Source organism: Mustelus asterias, chromosome 9 (assembly GCF_964213995.1).
Source record: "Mustelus asterias chromosome 9, sMusAst1.hap1.1, whole genome shotgun sequence".
Lineage (NCBI taxonomy): Eukaryota > Metazoa > Chordata > Chondrichthyes > Carcharhiniformes > Triakidae > Mustelus > Mustelus asterias.
This window is the reverse complement of record NC_135809.1, coordinates 103,788,095-103,808,771: the sequence shown is the minus strand read 5'-3', so window position 1 is coordinate 103,808,771 and position 20,677 is coordinate 103,788,095. Positions and strand designations below refer to the sequence as shown.

The 20,677-nt window shown below is 40.5% G+C and overlaps 1 protein-coding gene across 10 annotated transcripts in view; it reads right to left on the bottom strand.

Moving 5' to 3' along the window:
* The window catches only part of stk33 (serine/threonine kinase 33), a 158,068-nt gene that overhangs the window by 104,965 nt on the left and 32,426 nt on the right, over positions 1 to 20,677 (bottom strand). For 6 of the 10 annotated variants that reach the window (XM_078220735.1, XM_078220744.1, XM_078220738.1 and 3 more), the window contains exon 2: positions 12,956 to 13,070. The exons of 2 other annotated variants lie outside the window; for them this stretch is intronic. The gene's annotated coding sequence lies outside the window, so the exon portion shown is untranslated. Of the gene's footprint in view, positions 1 to 12,951; positions 13,071 to 17,696; positions 17,804 to 20,677 lie in introns of those variants that run through there. 2 more of the 10 variants (XM_078220737.1, XM_078220734.1) reach the window with 2 other exon arrangements.

The window sequence follows — 20,677 nt, the reverse complement described above, 5'->3', positions numbered from 1 at the left end:
CACCTATCACCTGCTTCATGCACCAGTGAATTGTGGATTGAGTAATTTCACATATAACTTCCGAGATGGCTTGATATGATGCAGTTCAAAGCTGAGGTCACTTTAACAGCCATAGCATAATTGCCCCTATGGTTGATCTTGTCTAAAGATCTGCTTCCTAGGTAAACTGTGGGTGACAAAAAAGATCTCAAAAAATGATAACTTTCATTTATGTTGCTCCTTGAATGAAGAAAACGCCTCCTAACTGTGAAGGGGTGAAAGCACAAAATGGACACCAAGTCACCAAAGAAGACATTGAAGGATAAAAGTTTGTTTAGGCCTGGTTTTGGGCCAAGATTTGCACTATGCAAACAGCCTGTGCCTAATTACATGGACCGAGTAAAAATAAAATTGGTCACGGGCTACTGGTATCACAAAATAGGTGGACAGCCAGCATGAGTCACTAGTGCTTACTGACCGGCAGCTTGACTCATCTAAGATGTAAATATTACATGTCCAAGAAAATATTTAAAGGATGTCTTTTGGGGAAGGTGTTATGCTATAGGTGAAGGCAAATGGAAGGAAACTTGTGAATGTGGCAAGGAAAAGTTACAAGGGCAGTCCTTTTATTTGATGCAGATTTGGGTCAGCAAAAGAAGGAATACCCTCTTCATAACAGGAAGATATCTGCCAAGCTAACTGGCAGAAGTAGGCGCAGCTGGTTCGTATAGCATGAAGAGTTTATCACAAGCACACGGATACAATGCAGGTAAAAGATGTCTCGGGCACAACCTTGATAAGAAAACTTAATTCCTATACAGCACGGGCAGCCTGGCAGCAAGCCTATACACCTAGTTCTAACTTGTCTCAGATGGTCTTGCACGTCATTGAGACAATGCAGGGTACCTTGGAGCAAGTGGTCAGCTTTATAAAGAATGCAGTGGGCTCCCACAGCAATGTAGTCTCTAGTGACAGCTTCAATATGAGCTTAGAGTGGCTTAACTCTGAGTTCTGGCATGTCCTCAGACTTCTCATCCGTAGGATAACACGGATAGGAGCTTCTGGAGCATCAATCCATTCTTTCACTTTGTTCTCATGTAGAGCAAAGAGTGTGGAGAGAGAGCCCCATCATAGTGGTACTGTGTGTATGCTATCCTTTCTCAGGAGGACAACATACTGTGGACAAGCCCAACTCTAAATTTTTTGGTATTATCCAGCATAGCTTCAAGACCATTGAGTCAGTGTCAGTTTTAAGAAAACTGTGGCAAGGCCCACAATGAAGTCTCTCGTAAAAGCTTCACTGTGGTTTCAGGCCATTGCCATAATTGCTCTGGAGGGCAGCATCTTCTCAGCCTTTCAGTACATGAAGCTAAAGCATAGATACGAGTGTGGACAGCATGGATTGGAGATTCTGAAGAGTTAGTACAGACTCTTACTTTGTTCCTGTGTCAAGCCACAGTTCCTTGACAGTGGTATTGATTAAATGAGAGATTAAATGTGTTTGTCCACAGCCAGTCTGCCCTGGCCAACAGAGAAACAGCAATCTGCAGTAAGGCCCTCATGAGGCAGAGCTGCTCATGGTCATCCACCACAGCCATCTCAAATTCCCACAGGGGGTGATCAGCAGCATTCCATCCCACAGTTTCCTGTGACAGGGCTTACGATTAGGGTAGATTAAGCATAGTGCTTAGATACAGCAAGTTTCAAGGGTCGTAATACTTGAATTAGACCAGGCAGGAGCAATTCAGTTGTTATTTTAAGTCATACTGCTCATTTAAACTTGCCAGGCTACATTTCCACTCTTCTGCCAGTAGGAAGTACTTTAGTACCAATATTGCTGGAAGAATTATGCTATGGCTGTTAAAGTGACCTCAGCTTTGAACTGCATCATATCAAGCCATCTCAGAAGATATATGTGAAATTACTCAATCCACAATTCACTGCATTCTTTATAAAGCTGACCACTTGCTCCAAGGTACCCTGCATTGTCTCAATGACGTGCAAGACCATCTGAGACAAGTTAGAACTGACAACAATCCTACCCAGGCCTTATCCCCATAACCCCACATATTTATGCTGCTAATCCCCCTGACACTAAGGGACAATTTAGCGTGACTAATCCACTTAACCTGCACATCCTTGGACTGAGAGAGGAAACCGGAGCACCCAGAGGAAACCCATGCAGACACGGGGAGAATGTGCAAACTCCACACAGTCACCCAAGGCCGGAATTGAACCTGGGTCCCTGGTGCTGTGAGGCAGCAGTGCTAACCGCTGTGCTGTCCCACTGTACCGCCGAGACGCCCCTTGACCCTCTTGATATCTTGATCCTCCACAGGGTACACTTTCCTCACCAATAGATAAACTTCCCGGTTATATTGACATTTCATAATCTCAGTGATTGAAGAAGCCAGCTATTTCTTGCCTTGCGCACAGTTGCCACAGATCTCCATAGAGGGTGTCAAGTGACTGGAACAGGTATCATTTTAGAGCAAATCTCCACGCAAAATCCCAAGAAAACTAAGTGGACAGCTTTCAGCATAGTGAATAATGAAAACTGTTCCTTCACTGCTGAATTAAACCCAGCTCTGATGAAGGGTCATCCTGACTCAAAATGTTAGCTCTATTCTCTCTCCACAGATGCTGTCAGATTTGCTGAGATTTTCCAGCATTTTCTCTTTTTGTTTCAGATTTCAGCGTCCGCAGTATTTTGCCTTTATCAGGCCCAATATGAACATGGACACTGGAATTTATAAAGGGAAAAATGCTGATTGGAAGCATATAAATGCAACACAAATATTATAGATCATTGGATATTTTTAAAATTCTTACAATTCCTACAAAGATTTATTGATCCTGAAAAATGAGATGAGTAAATGGCAAATTTACTATGATAAACTTCAGCTGAATAGCAGCTTTGATTAAAGCTTGATTTGCATTAAAATAGGCCTTATTCAAAATAATTTTGAAAAATCCATTAAAATTCTGAATAATACTTTTATAACTCAACATTTCCTCCTAATCCAACAAAACTTGATTTGATAATACAAATGTGTAAATAGAATATTTGGTAAACAACTTTAAATGTGGAACCTCCATTTTGAAAATGTTTAGTTTCAGACAATTTAAGCTTTGGTATGGCACTAATACAAGAATCTCTTGAACAGAGGAAGCACAGTTGAGGTAACCAGAATACAATCAACGGGAGATGTATACATTTTCTACTCTTATGCTGTCACGGTAGCACAGTGGTTAACACTGCTGCTTCAGAGCGCCAGAGACCCAGGTTCAATTCCTGGCTTGGATCACTGTCTGTGCAGAGTCTGCATGTTCTCCCCGTATCTGCGTGGATTTCCTCCAGGTGCTCCGGTTTCCTTCCACAGTCCAAAATACGTGTTGGCTAGATGCATCGGCCATGCTAAAATTCTCCCTCAATGTACCCGAACAGGCACCGGAGTGTGGTGACTAGGTGATTTTCATAGTAGCTTCATTGCAGTGTTAATGTAAACCTACTTGTGACACTAATAAATTAACTTATACTTGCTGTAAAAACCTTTCAAAAATATTACACATTGAATTGAGATGCAACCAGATTTTGTTTGTACAGAGTACCAATATCATAATTACTGTTAAACACATTCACTGGCCTGGAGAAGCTAATTTTATATTTTGTGGAATGTCACATTTCTCCATAATAAAAATCTCCACAGATCTGCAAGATCATTTGAATTTATTATACTTTCTGCCTTAATCCATTTGTTTTGCTATTTAACATTTTAAGTTAAAAACAAATGGATTCAGTGCTTTTAACTTTTTGGTTTGCTATCTGTGAGGATACCTCAGTGAGGTTGACTACTGTTGACATCACTGCTGTTAAATGCGGCAAGATTCCCTTGATTTGATTTAAACTGCCATCAGAAAAAGGGACATCTGTGCTGCATTGATCACAAGATCTTTGTGGGTAGCTTTCTTGAGGTTAGCAATGTGTGCCGTTGCTTCACCACTGACCCTAAATTTGGCCCAATCATTTTAAAAAGCTTGCTGTCAATTTGTGATCATTATATAAAACAAGAAAGGGAAAAATAGAGAGAGAGAGAATTCATACCAAAAAATGTAATGTTTTCATTACTTTTCCAAAGTAACAGCCACTCATGGAAATGTTGCCACAGTTCCCAAGAGGATTAGCATGATTATTATCCAATAAAGTCAGATTTTAATATGGTAGCATCTATAAATTATTATGAGATGGAAGAAATATTAATCTGTATTATGCTACTAAACAGATGGAAATACATTTTCTAATAATGGGTGTAAGCTATGGAACGATCGCTTGGTGCGTTTTTATCAAACCAGTTGTTATCTTGTTGCAGTAAGAGAAAATAGTCTCATACTCTATCTGTTCAGTTGTGATAACCAGTTTGTATTGTTGCAGCCCGTTTTCCATTATAAAATCATGCAGAAGTTCACTGGTCATAAATCCCTCTCCATTTGAAATATGCAATGTTTGAAAGCTTTTTGTGATTCTGTCAGAGACGACAGACGAAATTACCAAATTAAATATATTGTAAATCTGCCCAAGCCTGTTATTTGACTGGCAATAATGCAAAATCCTAAGGACGGAAGGGTTTTTTCTTGCAGCTCACATAATGCATTCAATTAAATATTTATAGTGGACAACAGACAAATGTCATCCTAACGCTTCTTCATTTGTTATTACAGAAAATGGCAGAAATCTAATTTCTCCCTTGTTTGTTAGCATTCTGAGCTGAACACCATACTCTGGCAACCACTCCCAATCTCAACAATGACAGCTGACTTTGTGAAATGCCCATTTGCTTTCACTTCATCGTGTGTCTCCTTTTGTTCAGGTTAGCAGTGATGAAAATCAAACCAGAATTGGAATCCAGTTTTGACAAATGGCATACAAGATTTGATGGTGTACCTGGATTTCCAAAAAGTATTCGATAAGGTGCCATACAAAAGGTTAATAGGCAAGATAAGAACTCATGGAGTTTGGGATAATATATTAGCATGGATGGAGGATTGGTTATCTGTCACAGGAAGCAAAAAGTAGGCATAAACCGAGAACTTTCAAGATAGTAGGTTATGACTAGTGGAGTGCCACAAGAATCATTGCTGGAGCCTCAGCTATTTACAATCTCTATTAAAGACTCAGATGAAGAGACAGAGAGTAATGTATCTAAGTTTTCTGACGATACACAGCTAGAAGGAAACGTAAGCTCTGAGGACAGAGAGAAGCAAATATAAGCAGGTTAAGTGAGTGAGCAACGAGATGCTGGATGGAGTCTAATGTGGGCAAGTGTGAGGTTATTCACTTTGAATGTAAGAATTGAAAAAATATTTTTTAGAAAGCTGCACAACTTGTAAATGTTGATGTTTAGGGAGACTTGGATTTGCCTGCACAAGGAAATCGGGTAGAATTCAGCAAACCATTAGGAAAGCAAATGACATGTTGGCTTTTGTTGGTGTAGGAATGAAAACATTGCAAGAGATTTGCTGAAAAAAGAGGCATGCTGTTGAAGGTTTTCAGCTTGCACTCATCAGGACAGGTACGCAAGAATACCAATTGCAAAGGGAACAACAGTTTATACTACATGGCAAGAATGTGCAAGAAGACACAGATTGGTAGAGGCATTGCTTTGAACTTGCATATCGATAGCAACGCTATGTCCATGTGCTCATTCAACATTGCTGGCCTATTTACCAATGTATAATTCAAGGAAAACATAGATATTTACACTATATCACAGTGATCAAGATGCACTGTCACTGTCTGAACCTGTATTCAGTGAATTTATGAACTCAGCAACTCGTGCAGTTGAGTTCAGTTTTAATGGCACAATGTATGCCCAAATACATCGTATTGTCATGAGATCCCCCTACACCCAGCTGTCGCAAACATCTTTGTCCATTTCAATTAGACATGCATCTTCAATGTAACAAAAGCTAACTTCCTACCCCTCACATATTTCCAAAACGTAGATGTTATGTTTGAATCTGCAGGTGCGTGAAAGAATTTCCTTGCACACCTTAATGAACACAAATTCACCTGTGAAATGGAGAAGGCAAACAGGGTCCCCTTCACCAACATGCTAGTTGAGAAATCACCGAGATGTTGGTTGAGAAATCTGCCATTGAGTTTTACACCACTGTCTACCGCAAGCCTACATTTACTGGTCATCACACGCACTGGGATTCCTATATGACCAAGTGCTATAAGATTGGCTGTATTGGCAACCTCACAAAATAGGATCCAAGCCATCTGGTCACTATGCAAGCCTGATGCTGAAATAGGGCACATCAAAGTGGAATAAAGATTACCCTGATAAGATCATTGCTCACTGCATATCGCTCAAACTCATGAATGGCCATAAGGCCATCACTTTGGTCCTGAAAAGTGCCTCTGATTACCCTGGAAGGGCAAGGTGCCACTCAAATTTGAGCAACAGATGAAGCTGGCAATTTTACACTGCTACTATACAGTAGCAACACAAGTTGTAATTGTCACTAACAGGATGCTGCCATCAAGCCAAAAAGATGTTCTGCCCATCACACAAATTAGTAATGTGATATATAAATTTCAGTGCCAGTGTGATCCAGGCAGGTAAGTCCTAATTGTTGGTGGAATGTATAAACAACGTGTCTCTTTGGTTGTTTGCTACAAAGTGCTGACTGTACCCGACCAGACCATGCTTGCAAAATTCAAAACACAATGACCAACGTTGGATGTGATTCTGCGATTGGACATCAGTTGCTAAACAACTCTGATCGTCAAAGAATTACACTGACAACCAATTTAAGTTTATCAGTCACGCATGAAATTTGGCTTAATTACACGTGCTAGAAGCTACATATATTCACACACAGCACCCTGTCCTTTGCAGAACAAAGAAACAAATCCAAACATTGGGTGCCTTTTTCAACAACAGAAGCTCGAGGGACAGCCATTCCCTAGTTGATTACCAAAGAAAAGCCAGGCAGCGTGCCTTAATGACTATCATCCGGTGGCTCTGACATCCATCATTATGAAGTGCTTCGAGAGGTGAGTCATGACACAAATCAATTCCAACTTCCCAGACTGCCTGGATCCACTAGGGTTCGCCTACTGCCACAACAGGCCCATGGTCGACGCCGTCTCCCTGGCCCTGCACTCAACCCTGGAACACCTAGATAATACCTATGTCAGACTCCTATTTATTGACTAGAGCTCATCCTTCAACACTATTATTCCTATGAAACTCATCTCCAAACTCCATGGTCTGGGCCTCAACTCTTCCCTCTGCAGCTGGGTCCTGAACTTCCTAACCCACAGACCACAATCAGTAAGGATAGGCAACAACACCTCCTCCACAATCATCCTCAACACCGGTGCCCACAAGGCTCTGTTCTCAGCCCCCTACTATACTCCTTATACATCTATTACTGTGTGGCCAAATTCCCCTCCAATTCGATTTTCAAGTTTGCTGACGACACCACCGTAGTGGGTCGGATCTCAAACAATGATGAGACGGAGTACAGGAATGAGATGGAGAATCTGGTGAACTGGTGCGGCAACAATAATCTCTCCCTCAATGTCAACAAAACAAAGAAGATTGTCATCGACTTCAGGAAGTGTAGAGGAGAACATGCCCCTGTCCACATCAACGGGGACGAAGTAGAAAAGGTCGAGAGCTTCAAGTTTTTAGGCATCCAGATCACCAACAACCTGTCCTGATCCTCCCATGCCAATACTATAGTTAAGAAAGCCCACCAACGCCTCTATTTTCTTAGAAGACTAAGGAAATTTGGCATGCCAGCTATGACTCTCACCAGCTTTTACAGATGCACCATAGAAGGCATCCTTTCTGGTTGTATCGCAGCTTGGTATGCCCAAGACTGCAAGAAACTACAAAAGGTCGTGAATGTAGCCCAATCTGCAAACCTGCCTCCGATCCATTGACTCTGTCTACACTTCCCACTGCCTCGGCAAAGCAGCCAGCATAATTAAAGACCCCACACACCCCGGACATTCTCTTTTCCACCTTTTTCCATTGGGAAAAAGATACATAAGTCTGAGGCCACATACCAACCGACACAAGAACAGCTTCTTCCCTGCTGCCATCAGACTTTAAAAATAGATCTACCTTGCATTAAGTTGATCTTTCTCTACACCCTAGCTGTGACTGTAACACTACATTCTGCACTCTCTTGTTTCCTTCTCTATGAACGGTATGCTTTGTCTGTATAGTGTACAAGAAACAACACTTTTCACTGTACGCTACTACATGTGACAATAATAAATCAAATCAAAGATTATGGGGGAAAAGTAGGAACAGGTTACTGATTTGGATGATCAGCCACGATCACAATGAACGGCGAAGCAGACTTGAAGAGCCAAATGACCTAGTCCTGCTCTCATTTTCTACCCTTCTATGTTTGACAGTTAACTGCTCCCTGGTGCATTCTCCGTGGCAACCCCTCTACCAGAATCCACTTGCCAACCAATCAGCACTCTCTTCTCATGCAGTACAAATTGTTGTTCCCTTTATAATTGGCATTATTTTTATCTGTCCTCAGGCGTGTAAGATGAAAAGCTTCAGCAGCAATATTGAAGTTATGTACTACCAAACAACTATTTATAAAGAAGTCTTGCTACAATTGTATAGGACTTTGGTGACAGCATATCTAAAATACTGTGTGCAGTTTTTGTCTCCATATTTAAGGAAGGATATACTTGCATTGAAGACGGTACAGCAAAGGTTCATTACAAAGCTTCTTGACTACACAAATATTTCAACCAGTCTACCTCTAAAGATGTAACTAAACATTTAGTTACCAACTAAATAATTCTGTATTTTATAGACATTGGATCCTTGAGCTTTGAATACTGTTTTGATTAATCAGATAAAAAATAACTTAATGTTTTTTTAATTTCACATGTTTTTTATTATTTTCTTAGACTCTATTTGGGTCTCATCCACCATGCCATTGATTAAGAGGATGGGCATCAAAGGGGATGCCATAGCTTTATTACAATTATCTTCCATGATAGCATGTGGTGATCACAGTTTGTGTAGTATTCATGCTTCACTATTTGTAGCCTGGGCTTAGCTGCTTCTTTCGTGGTGATCAACAGCATTCCATGAAAGCTACATTGGAAAACAATGCGCTGTGCTCACCCACTACACTAGCCCAGTAATCATAAAACGTAACAGCAACTTGATTGAGATTTATTCACAAAAACGTCAGTTATCAGAATATTTTCATCCCTTTAGAACACCAGGAAATGTTTTAACTGGTGCTTTCTCCGGTTGAACATAGCTTAGGCGCAACTGAGTGCTTTTGATCCTAAACCACCGTTTTTGCAATTTAAAAAAAACTTGATGAGGACATTAAGCAAATCTGATACCTTAAAGTCAACTAATAAGGCTGTCAAATGTTGAAAATTCTCGTTTAAAAAACATCCATCCAACTAGAGGACTTATTTTTTACAACAAGGATAAAGAAAGTGTTGAACAAAGCAAATTTGTTGCCTTCCACCAGAGGTTGCTTTACTATTTAGATAATAACCAATAACTAGTGACCCAACGTGACATACAAATAAGAAATCTAGAATGTAGATTACAAGGTTCGAAATATTGAAAGTCTTTTTAAGATAAGATTTTTGTACTGACGACCTGAACAAAACAGAACCCCAAATGCATCTGTATATCAAAGGTTAAGAGCCAGAATTACAATGAATATTCTGTGATTTAAAAAAATGGAAATTTCCTTGGTGTATTAAAGATCATACAATTTGAAAGTTTTTCCAAGTACTGCATGGATCTGAAGACTAGCATTACCCAAAGCTTCATTCATTGTCATAAGTCAACAACCCACCCATCAACAGCATTGCATCGATGGAGCTGTGGAGAAACTCTTTAGCCCATCAAAGATGTGGCAAGTCAGAAAGATGACAGTGAAGAGAAGAGAATAGGAAAAAAAATCTTCCCCCTCCAGGCTAAAAAAGCCACACAAATACATGTAAAATTGTCTTATGCCAAGGTGACTAACTCTTAGGAAACAAAATATGCAAGACTTTGTGAGACTGGAGGGGCACGGAGATGCTGGTGGCCCTCACAGCAAGTGATGGGGTGTGCTGGTTGCTGACAGCCACAATGTGCAAATGCTCACAAAAAAAGACAAAATGGAAAATGCCAGAGACTCACAGGCTCAGTCTTCCACGGGCTGCCCTAGAATGAGAGACAAAAGGCTCTCATTGAGGAATGTAGGACAGTCAAAATAAGGGACAATCCCTTAAAATACAGGACAGTTGGTCGTCTTGTCTCATTCACATGCCTCACAGATGGTTTTGAACATCAAATTTTGTTAAACCAAGAGAATAACCTGGCACTTAAAATAAAGTGAATGAAAAAGTGAAACTTAATGGCAGCATTTGTAAAATAACATGACCTCGGTTCAGGCATACCTGGGTAAACCGTATCATTCATTTTTGCTAATCAAAGACAATGGATAAATGTGTCCATAGATGGGTTCCCATTAATTATCATTAGTACTCAATAGTACATTATCTCAATGGACTCAAAGTGTAGAAATCTGATTCCCAATCACATAGTAATGCACTTGAATCCTAGAATTGATTAACAAACTAAGCTGAAATAAAAGCAAATTACTGTGAATGCTGGAATCTGATCCAAAAACAGAAAACGCTGGAAAATCTCAGCCGGCTAACAGCATCTGTGGAGAGAGAATAGAGCCAATGTTTCGAGTCTGGGACTTTGGCTCTGTTCTCTCTCCACAGATGCTGTCAGCCTGCTGAGATTTTTCAGCATTTTCTGTTTTTGTCACAAACTAGACTGCCCTGATTTACCCAGATTATATACAAGTTTTACATGAGAACGACACTTAGTCCTGCAAACAGGAGCACAATTTATCAGGAAATTACAAAACTTCACTGACAGTAATTATGAAATACATATCACTTAAATAATTATTCTTTAATGTAAAAATACATATTCCATGCCAAAATGTGAATTCAGCCATAAATATTATCATTCTAAATATTCTGTTCAGAATGCACAAACAATTATAATTAACATTTATTTTGATGCACTAGGGTAACTAACTAATTGCACTTAGGCTACAGCTATCACAGTAATCACTATTACATCAAGCTGTGAGAGACCACAATACTGATAATTGGCACAATGATGTTAGTTTTAGCACTGCATCATACATGCTGAGAGCACTAAAGCTTGCGAGTAATTGCTTCAATTTATTTATTTGGTACAAATCTCTCTCATCAATAGCACTAACTTGAATCATTCACTTCAGCTGAAATAATTTGAAATTCGCAAAACACAGCTTGGTTCCTTTTTGAATTATCGTACTTCCTACTGAAAATTAAAAGTCATATCAAATGTGTTCAACTCTTCCTTTTAAAATGCAGTGGGGGTGGGGGGAGGGGAGAGAGAGAGAGAGGGGAAGAGAGAGTGAGAGAGAGGGGAAGAGAGAGGGAAACAGCACAGCCTTCATGAATAACCTCAACCGGTACAGGAATTGAATCTGTGCTGTTGACATTGCTCCATATCACAAACTAGCCATCCAGCCAACTGAGCTAACCTCTATTCACCATAACAGTTAACTGAATGCCATGATGCTTTTGTTTCAGATTTTGGTATATATCTCCTGTAATTTGCTTAACACCAAGAATTTGATTTATTATCTGATTTTTAGCCAATATATATTCACACAGACTACCTTATTTTACTGAAGTCCACATCCTTACCTGATACACGTGGAACAAGCGCAAGGAATGGACTGTTAGGCTAAAATGTGTCAGGTTGCTCCTTGGTAACATTCTCATCTTTGATTCAAAAGGCCAACGCCCAATGCACAGACTTGAGCACAAACTTTAGGCTGACACTTTAGTACAGCGGGAGTGTTATAATGTCAATAGTGTCAGGTAAGTTATTAAACTAAATCCTCTGCTTTTTCAGGCATACATAAAAGATCCCATGGTATTATTCATAGATCTGGGAGTTCTCCCATTAGCCAATATTCATTAATTCATCTGAGCATATATCCCTGAATCAATATGGTAAAAAAATATGATGGGCAGGATTCTCTGGTCCTGTCTGTGGCAGGACCCATTGCAAGCGAGAACGGAAAATTTGGCATTCCAGTCAAAACTCCATCAACTCTCAGCGGCACCAGAAAATCCCAGCTACGAACGAGGATGGAAGATATCAGCCATTCATCTCATTGCCATTTATAGGATCTTTCTGTGCACAAATTTATTGGTAGATTTACCTATGTAACAAGAGTAACTATACTTAAAAACTAATTAATTGGCTGTGAAGCACTTAGTGAGGGGTATCCTGAGAAAGTGAAAGCACTGTATTAAAGCACATTCTTTCAAGGACAAATTACAAGCCTAAGCATGTCAATTCCTTAAACCTTGGGTATAGAATAAGGTTGGCATCTCCAACAAGGGGGGCCAGCTATCAATCTAAACAATTAGGTATTTTAAATGTAGAAATTATGGAGTACAAGAGAGTATATGATTTAACAAAGAAATAAGATTAAACTTTTATTGGTGAATGGTCTTTCAAAGAAGCACAACATTAAAATGTTTTGCCTAATTAGTACCATATGCCAAGTATGTGCAAAATGAGATAATGGAATAATTTATCTACAAGCCATAAAATAACATTAAGCCACATTGCAATTGTTGTAACTTTATGACATGGAACAGGATGTTAAGGCTAAACTCTCCCATCTCTGAAACAACATGACTCTATCTCCTACCATATATGTCCTCTTGAGTCTGATGTCGGCTGGGAGGACAAGCATGCTTGTGTGCCTCTAGAGATTTTACACAGAATGTCACTTTGGACTGGCATAATAGCTAAACTAGAAATGGAAAGCCACAACAAAAAAACTGCTGGCCAAGCATGCAGCAGTACCTACCTACCAGAATCAGAAAAGCAGCTCAGTAGGAAAATGGAGACCTACAGTGACAGCTTCGCCTCCATTATAAAATATACAGGGATCGATGTGGATATCTTGATATGTAGAAGATATTACAACTGAAATAAAAACAGATGGTAAATTTTTTGTACAGAAAGTAATGGGCTAGAATTTTCTTCTTTAATTTGGTGTTCCTTTTAAACCAAAAGATTGAAAAATTCATAATGAATTGCAGTCTTTACAGAAAAGTAAATTGTACCTAATTGTCCATATTTTTCAAGATTAAATGTTTACATTTTTCTGCATTTTTAAAAACATACAACAGCTGAAACAAAAACAAAGTGGTAGATTAACATTGTACTCTAGTACTGAACTTGTCTTGAAACTTCAGATGCACTTTGTTTGCTAGCAGTAGCATAACTTTGACCAAGAAATGATGAATTAGAAGTAATTCATTATTATCCACAACCAGTTTGTATCCCGCAAATGCTCCCTCTATCTCAACAAATGTTTTGGCAATGTAAATTGTACGTAAAGGTCACAGTGATTAATTAAATTAAATAACTGCTCCTAAGATATACTGAGAACTTAGAAACCTGGCTTGGAAGTCGGACATAATCTGTCTAAAGAATGCCTTAAATCAAGCATCCTTTGGCAGAGATGCAAAGGATAGTTATTAACTGCCATAAATAACAAAAGGATTCTGAGACAGATCCACAAAATCAACAACTCTCACTCTTTTCAGACACTGATATGATTTAAACACAAAAATGTGCAAATTGTAGAATAGCCAATTAAACAATTAAAGTACAAACCAATCTTTACGAGCTCCCATTATCTAAAAGACCCATGTCATCATTGATTTGTTGAGCGGCACTGATAGTTAAATGGATCTTTTACTTTTTTGGGTGAACTTTGTAATTGTCAAGGCAAGGGAATAGAATTCTAAGAGAGGATTTGCTTCAACAGTACATGCAAAGAACACCGAGGTGAGGTTTAACATGGGCTAGATGCAGCGATTTCCTCTCAGCTAAATTGACTGTCCTGAAGTCAAGAAAGTATTTATGCAAAATCACACCGTGGATAGATTTCTTCTCCATCTCTCTTATAGATAGCTGCAAGAAAATTCCAATCATATTGAAATTCCGATCATATCACAGCGCCAGGGACCCAGGTTCGATTCCAGGCTTGGGTCACTGTCTGTGTGGAGCTTGCACATTCTCCTCGTTCCCAAAGGGTGCAGCGCGCCACACTGGTGTTAAGTCTTAACACAAAGAGAGATGGCATGAAATCTGGAAACTTCTACGGGTTTCTACACATGAATGTTTAAATGTTTCTTTGATTGTCCTTGAATCTTCCCGCCATCCTCTCTCGCCGCACCCTTTGGGAACCACTGAAAGACATAGGAGCAGAATTAGGCCTCTCGACCCATCGATGGCTCCGCCATTTAATCATGGCTGATTTTTTTTTCTCATCCCCATTCTCCTGCCTTTTCCCCTGATCCCCTTATTAATCAAGACCCTATCTATCTCTGTCTTAAAAACACTCAATGACCTGACCTCCACAGCCTTCTGCAGCAAAGAGTTCCACAGGTTCACCACTCTCTGGCTGAAGAAATGCCTTATCTCTGTTTTAAAGGATCATCCCTTTAGCCTGAGCTTGTGCCCTCTGGTTCTAGCTTTTCCTAATAGTGGAAACATCCTCTCCATACGCACTCCATCCAGGCCTCGCAGCATCCTGTAAGTTTCAATAAGATCCCCCTTCATCATTCTAAACTCCAACGAGTACAGACCCAAAGTCCTCAACCGTTCCTCATATGACAAGCTCTTCATTCCAGGGATCATTCTTGAGAACCTCCTCTGGACCCTTTCCAACGGCAGCACATCCTTCCTTAGCTATGGGGCCCATAACTGCTCACAATACTCCAAATGGGGTCTGACCAGAGCCTTATACAGCCTCAGAAGTATCCCTGCTCTTGTATTCTAGCCCTCTCGACATGAATGCTAACATTACATTTGCCTTCCTAACTGCCGACTGAATGGGTAAATATAGGCCGGTTAGCTTAACTTCTGTAGAAGGGAAAATGCCTGAATCTATCATCAAGGAAGAAATAGCAAGACATCTGGATATAAATTGTCCCATTGGTAAGACGCAGCATGGGTTCATGAAGGGCAGGTCATGTTTGACTAATTTGGTGGAATTCTTTGAGAACATCACATGCGCAATGGAGAGTGGGGAACCTGTGGATGTGGTGTATCTGGATTTCCAGAAGGCATTTGACAAGGTGCCGCACCAAAAACTGCTGCATAAGATAAAGATGCACAGTGTTACAGATAATGTATAAGCATGGATAGAGGATTGGTTAACTAACAGGAAGCAAAGAGTAGGGGTAAATGGGTGTTTTTCTCGTTGGCGATCAGTGATTAGTGGTGTGCATCAGGGATCAGTGTTGGGACCGCAATTGTTCACAATTTACATAGATAATTTGGAGTTGGGGACCAAGTGTAGTGTGCCAAAATTCGCAGATGACACTAAGATGAGTGGCAGAGCAGAGGACGCTGAAAGTCTGTAAGGGACATAGATAGTCTAAGTGAGTGGGCGAGGGTCTGGCAGATGGAGTACAATGTTGGTAAATGTGAGGTCATCCATTTTGGAAGGAATAACAGCAAAATGGACTATTATTTAAATGGTAAAAAATTGCAGCATGCTGCTGTGCAGAGGGATCTGGGTGTCCTTGTGCAAGAATCTCAAGGAGTTGGTTTGCAGGTGCAATAGGTAATTAAGAAGGCAAATGGAATTTTGTCCTTCATTGCTAGAGGGATGGAGTTTAAAAACAGAGAGATTATGCTGCAGCTGTATAAGGTGCTGGTGAGGCCACACCTGGAGTATTGTGTACAGTTTTGGTCTCCTTACTTGAGAAAGGATGTACTGGTACTGGAGGAGGTGCACAGGAGGTTCACTAGGTTGATTCCGGAGTTGAGAGGATTGGCTTATGAGGAGAGACTGAGTAGACTGGGACTATGTTCATTGGAATTTAGAAGAATGAAGGGGGAATCTTGTAAAAACATATAAAATTATGAAGGGAATAGATAAGACAGAAGAAAGGAAGGTTGTTTCCATTGGCGAGTGAAACTAAAACTAGAAGGCATGGCCTTAAAATAAAGGGGAGCAGATTTAGGACTGCAACAGATCCACAGCAGACGCCATCTCACTGGCCCTGCACTCAACCCTGGAACACCTAGATAACAAAGACACCTATGTCAGACTCCTATTTGTTGACTACAGCTCAGCCTTCAACATCATTATTCCTACGAAACTCATCTCCAAACCCCATGGCCTGGTCCTCGGCTCCTCCCTCTGCGACTGGATCCTGAGCTTCCAAACCACAATCAGTAAGGATAGGTAACACCATCTCCTCCACGATCATCCTCAACACCGGTGCCTCAGAAGGTTGTGTTCTCACCCCCCAACTATACTCCTTATACACCTATGACTGTGGCCAAATTCCCCTTCAACTCGATTTTCAAGTTTGCTGACGACACCACCATAGTGGGTCGGATCTCCAACAATGATGAGACAGAGTACAGGAATGAGATAGAGAATCTGGTGAACTGTGCGATGACAATAATCTCTCCCTCAATGTCAACAAAATGAAGGAGATAGCCATCGACTTCAGGAAGCGTAGAGGAGAACATGCCCCTGGCTACATCAACGGGGATGAAGCGGAAAGGGTCGAGAGCTTCAAGGTTTTAGGTGTCCAGATCACCAACAACCTGTCCTGGTCTCCCCCATGCCAACACTATTGTTAAGAAAGCCCACCAACGCCTCTACCTTCTCAAAAGACTGAGGAAATTTGGCATGTTTGCTACGATTCTCACCAACTTTTACATTTGCACCATAGAAAGCATTCTTTCAGGTTGTATCACAGCTTGGTATGGCTCCTGCTCTGCCCAAGACTGCATGAAACTACGAAAGGTTGTGAATGTAGCCCAATCCATCACGCAAACCAGCCTCCCATCCACTGACTCTGTCTACTCTTCCCGCTGTCTCGGCAAAGCAGCCAGCATAATTAAGGACCCCACGCACCCCGGACATTCTCTCCTCCACCTTCTTCCATCTGGAAAAAGATACAAAATTCTGAGGTGATGTACCAACTGACTCAAGAACAGTTTCTTCCCTGCTGCCGTCAGACATTTGAATGGGCCTACCTTGCATTAAGTTGACCTTTCTGTACACCCTAGCTATGACTGTATTCTCTCATTTTCTTCTCAATGAAGGGTATGCTTTGTCTGTATAGCGCGCAAGAAACAATTCATGTATACTAATACATGTGACAATAATAAATCAAATCAAAATCAAAGTCAGGTTGCAGCTAGAGAGGAATGTTGGGCTTGTTTTGGGGGTAAGGAATACTCAGGAGTCACGTCCGGCCTGGAGAACAGGGTGAGGCTTATCAGGGTTTGGGGGCATATTGGTGGTGCTGGGAAGACCCATTGGTTGTGGGTGGGGGGGGGGGGGGGGGGGTGTGGGAAGTCCTGTGGGGTTTGGGAGGAGTCCCATGGGGGGAGGGGGGGTCGAGATGGGTCAGTGCTTTAGTTACCCAGAAGCTAGAAGTAATTTTAATTCTTCTAACTGTTACTGGGTAACTGTTGCTGTAATACAGTCAGAGTCATCAGAAGTGTGCAATCTAAATAACATTTTTGAATAGTTTGAACTTTCCAATGCAATTGCCGTACAATCCTTACCTGGGGATGTTGCTCCCCAGTGCATCATTGGGGTCCCCCCAGATACACTGCCCTGGGACCTAGAGGATACGCCCCACAATGTTTGTAGCACTCTTTTTCCCTATTCTCTGATGGATAATGGAAGAGAAGTATGATGTAGTTTCATTCATTAAGAAAAGGAAATTAAAGACAATGACAAAAGGTACACAATGAGTGAAAGTTCTGGAGGATGATGGAACAAAGCATATGGATAAAGTTAAATTGGCCAGTTTTAAGTGATAGCATTCTTGGCATGTTGCAGAAATGCCAGATCTTGATTGGGAATTTTTATTTTACTTCCCATATGATCAACTGCTCCTCCTCCAAAAAGTAAGTCATTTCTTTTTAATCTAAAATATTCAAAGAATGAATTGGCTCAAATCTCCAAAAGATAAAACAAAACTAAAGATCCTATGTATAGGGCTAAAAGAAATGCAGGAAAGAATCAGAGATGTTCTCAAATAGAGAATGATCACCTGATGAAGGAGCAGCGCTCCGAAAGCTCGTGATACCAAATAAACCTGTTGGATTTTAACTTGGTGTTGTGAGACTTCTTACTGTGCCCACCCCAGTCCAACGCCAGCATCTCCACATCTCGTACATTGTAGGAGCCATAATTCAGATAGAAGCAACAACTTCAGCTACCAAAATAGATTTGCTGAAAATGTCGTTTTAAACATTCAATGTCACACACATGCTGCCAAGTTTACTGGAAAAATTGTACGATGGAGCCTACACTCAGTCATTTCAACATGCCCTGTTTTATCACCTAAGTTACTGTCTTCTTCCCATGTAAAATACTGGAAATTCCTGAAGTAACAAAATAATTGTGCATACCAACACAATTAAACATATAACTAGGCGTTTTTAAACATGGAAATAGAACATTCAGCTCTCAGTATAAATGAAATATACAGCCTCACAACTCTGTAGAAATTTCTTGTTCCTATTCTAAATCTTTTCTCGAAATCTCCTCACCAAAATACTGAAAGATGGATAAAGATGGGGTACCAGAACATCCTAAATCAAATTGAGTCTTGTAGCTCTGGATCCTCAAGCACTGGAAACAGTGTTTCTACCTACCTCATCAATTAAAAAAAATTCTATTGTATTGCCTCATAATCCACATTGTTGCACCAAATAAAGACCCAATTCTTCAAAGTCTTTCTTTGTATTTGTACTTCCTGAAGTCAGGTAGCATCCTAGTGAATGCACTGTATTCTCTCCAAATCTTTCCTTTGTTGTATATTCCAATATTCTCTCCAGATAAATGGAATGATGGATTTAAAAAAAGTACAAGCATCTCCTAAAACGGAGTGGCACAGTGGTTAGCACTGCTGCCTCATAGCATCAGGCACCTAGGTTCAATTCCCGGCTTGAGATCACTGTCAGTGCAGAGTCTGCACGTTCTCCCATTTGTGTGTGGCTTTCCTCCGGATGCACCATTATTTTCCCACAGTCCGAAAGACGTGCTGGTTAGGTGCATTGGCCATGCTAAATTCTCCCTCCGTGTACCCAAACAGGAGCCGGAGTGTGGCAACTAGGGCATTTTCACAGTAAATTCATTGCAGTATTAATGTAAGCTGACTTGTGATACTAATAAATAAACTTTAAAACTTTAAATTTAAACCAAACTAAATTAAGGGACAATCTAGAAAAACCTTGAACAAGTCCAACTACTATGTTCACGTGTTATTATTTAAAAGCTGTTCTAACTCAAGGATAAAACTAAAAAATTCCTTACATGGACCACACAGCTGTAACATTTGCCAAAGTAAGATGAGGTCATGAGAAATTAAACATGACAGACTGTGCCAGGATTGATACTTATAGCTGTAATCAGAATCCTGGAACCTTGGTGTAGCAGAGATGTTTACCTACTTGGTTTGTAAGGGATTTTAATTTGTGTTACATTGCTGCTATGAAGTTAGAATTACCTCATAAAGCGTCAACTCCTAGAGAAAGATACTTTCTGGAATGTTTAGAGCAAATTAGCTGAAATGCCAGTCCACCAGGCCACCTCAGATGTGTGTATTTTCATTAATTTTGAGATAATACATGTCATTGAGCACATTCCCACCTTCATTGTTAGAAATACGTTCATTTAATAAACTCAGTGTGGGAGGTGTGGAGTGGTTGCATAGCTAAACAGAAAATACAGTTGCCATAGCTTCCACACCAAAAGGGGATGTTTCTCATTCCGACTGGAAGCTTTGATTGGCAACTCAATGAGGTAATCTCCAACACAAGGAGCTGAGGGAGAGGTCAGCGTAATGTATCATCAGTTTCTTTCTGGACAAGTGAATTTGTGACAGCTGAAACTGCAACAGCCTGATAGATAGCAAGATCTCACTTTCAAGAATTTATAAAATGAGTTTAACTCATAACAGGGGACAAACTTGCGTAGTTCTGTGACGCTAGAGCCATTTGGAGATAGGCAAATTGTGCTATGAAAGCAGTGGGGTTTTTTTCACGTGTTTTTCAAGTAAAATAAACCACTTTTCTGGTTTACACTCGTGGTTTTCAGCCCACTTTACAAAAAGACAACATGTAGGCGCAATTTTTCTTTTTAAATCATTCATGGATGGGTACATGAATAGAGAGGGAATAGAGAGATATGACCGAGTAAGGGCAGAAGTTTGTTTTTTACGTTAGTTAGGGCATCATGATTGGCACAGGCTTGGGGGGGGCCGAAGGGCCAGTTTCTGTGCTGTACTTTTCTTCATTCTTTGTATGGGATGCACACATCACTGGCTGGGCCAGCATTTATTGCCCATCCCTGAGGGCATTTAAGAGACAACCACATTGCTGTGGATCTGGAGTCACATGTAGGCCAGACCAGGGAAGGATGGCAGATTTCCTTCCCTAAAGGACATTAGTGAACCAGATGGGTTTTTACGACAATCAGCAATGGTTTCATGGTCATCAGTAGACTTTTACTGAATTCAAATTTCAGCACCAGC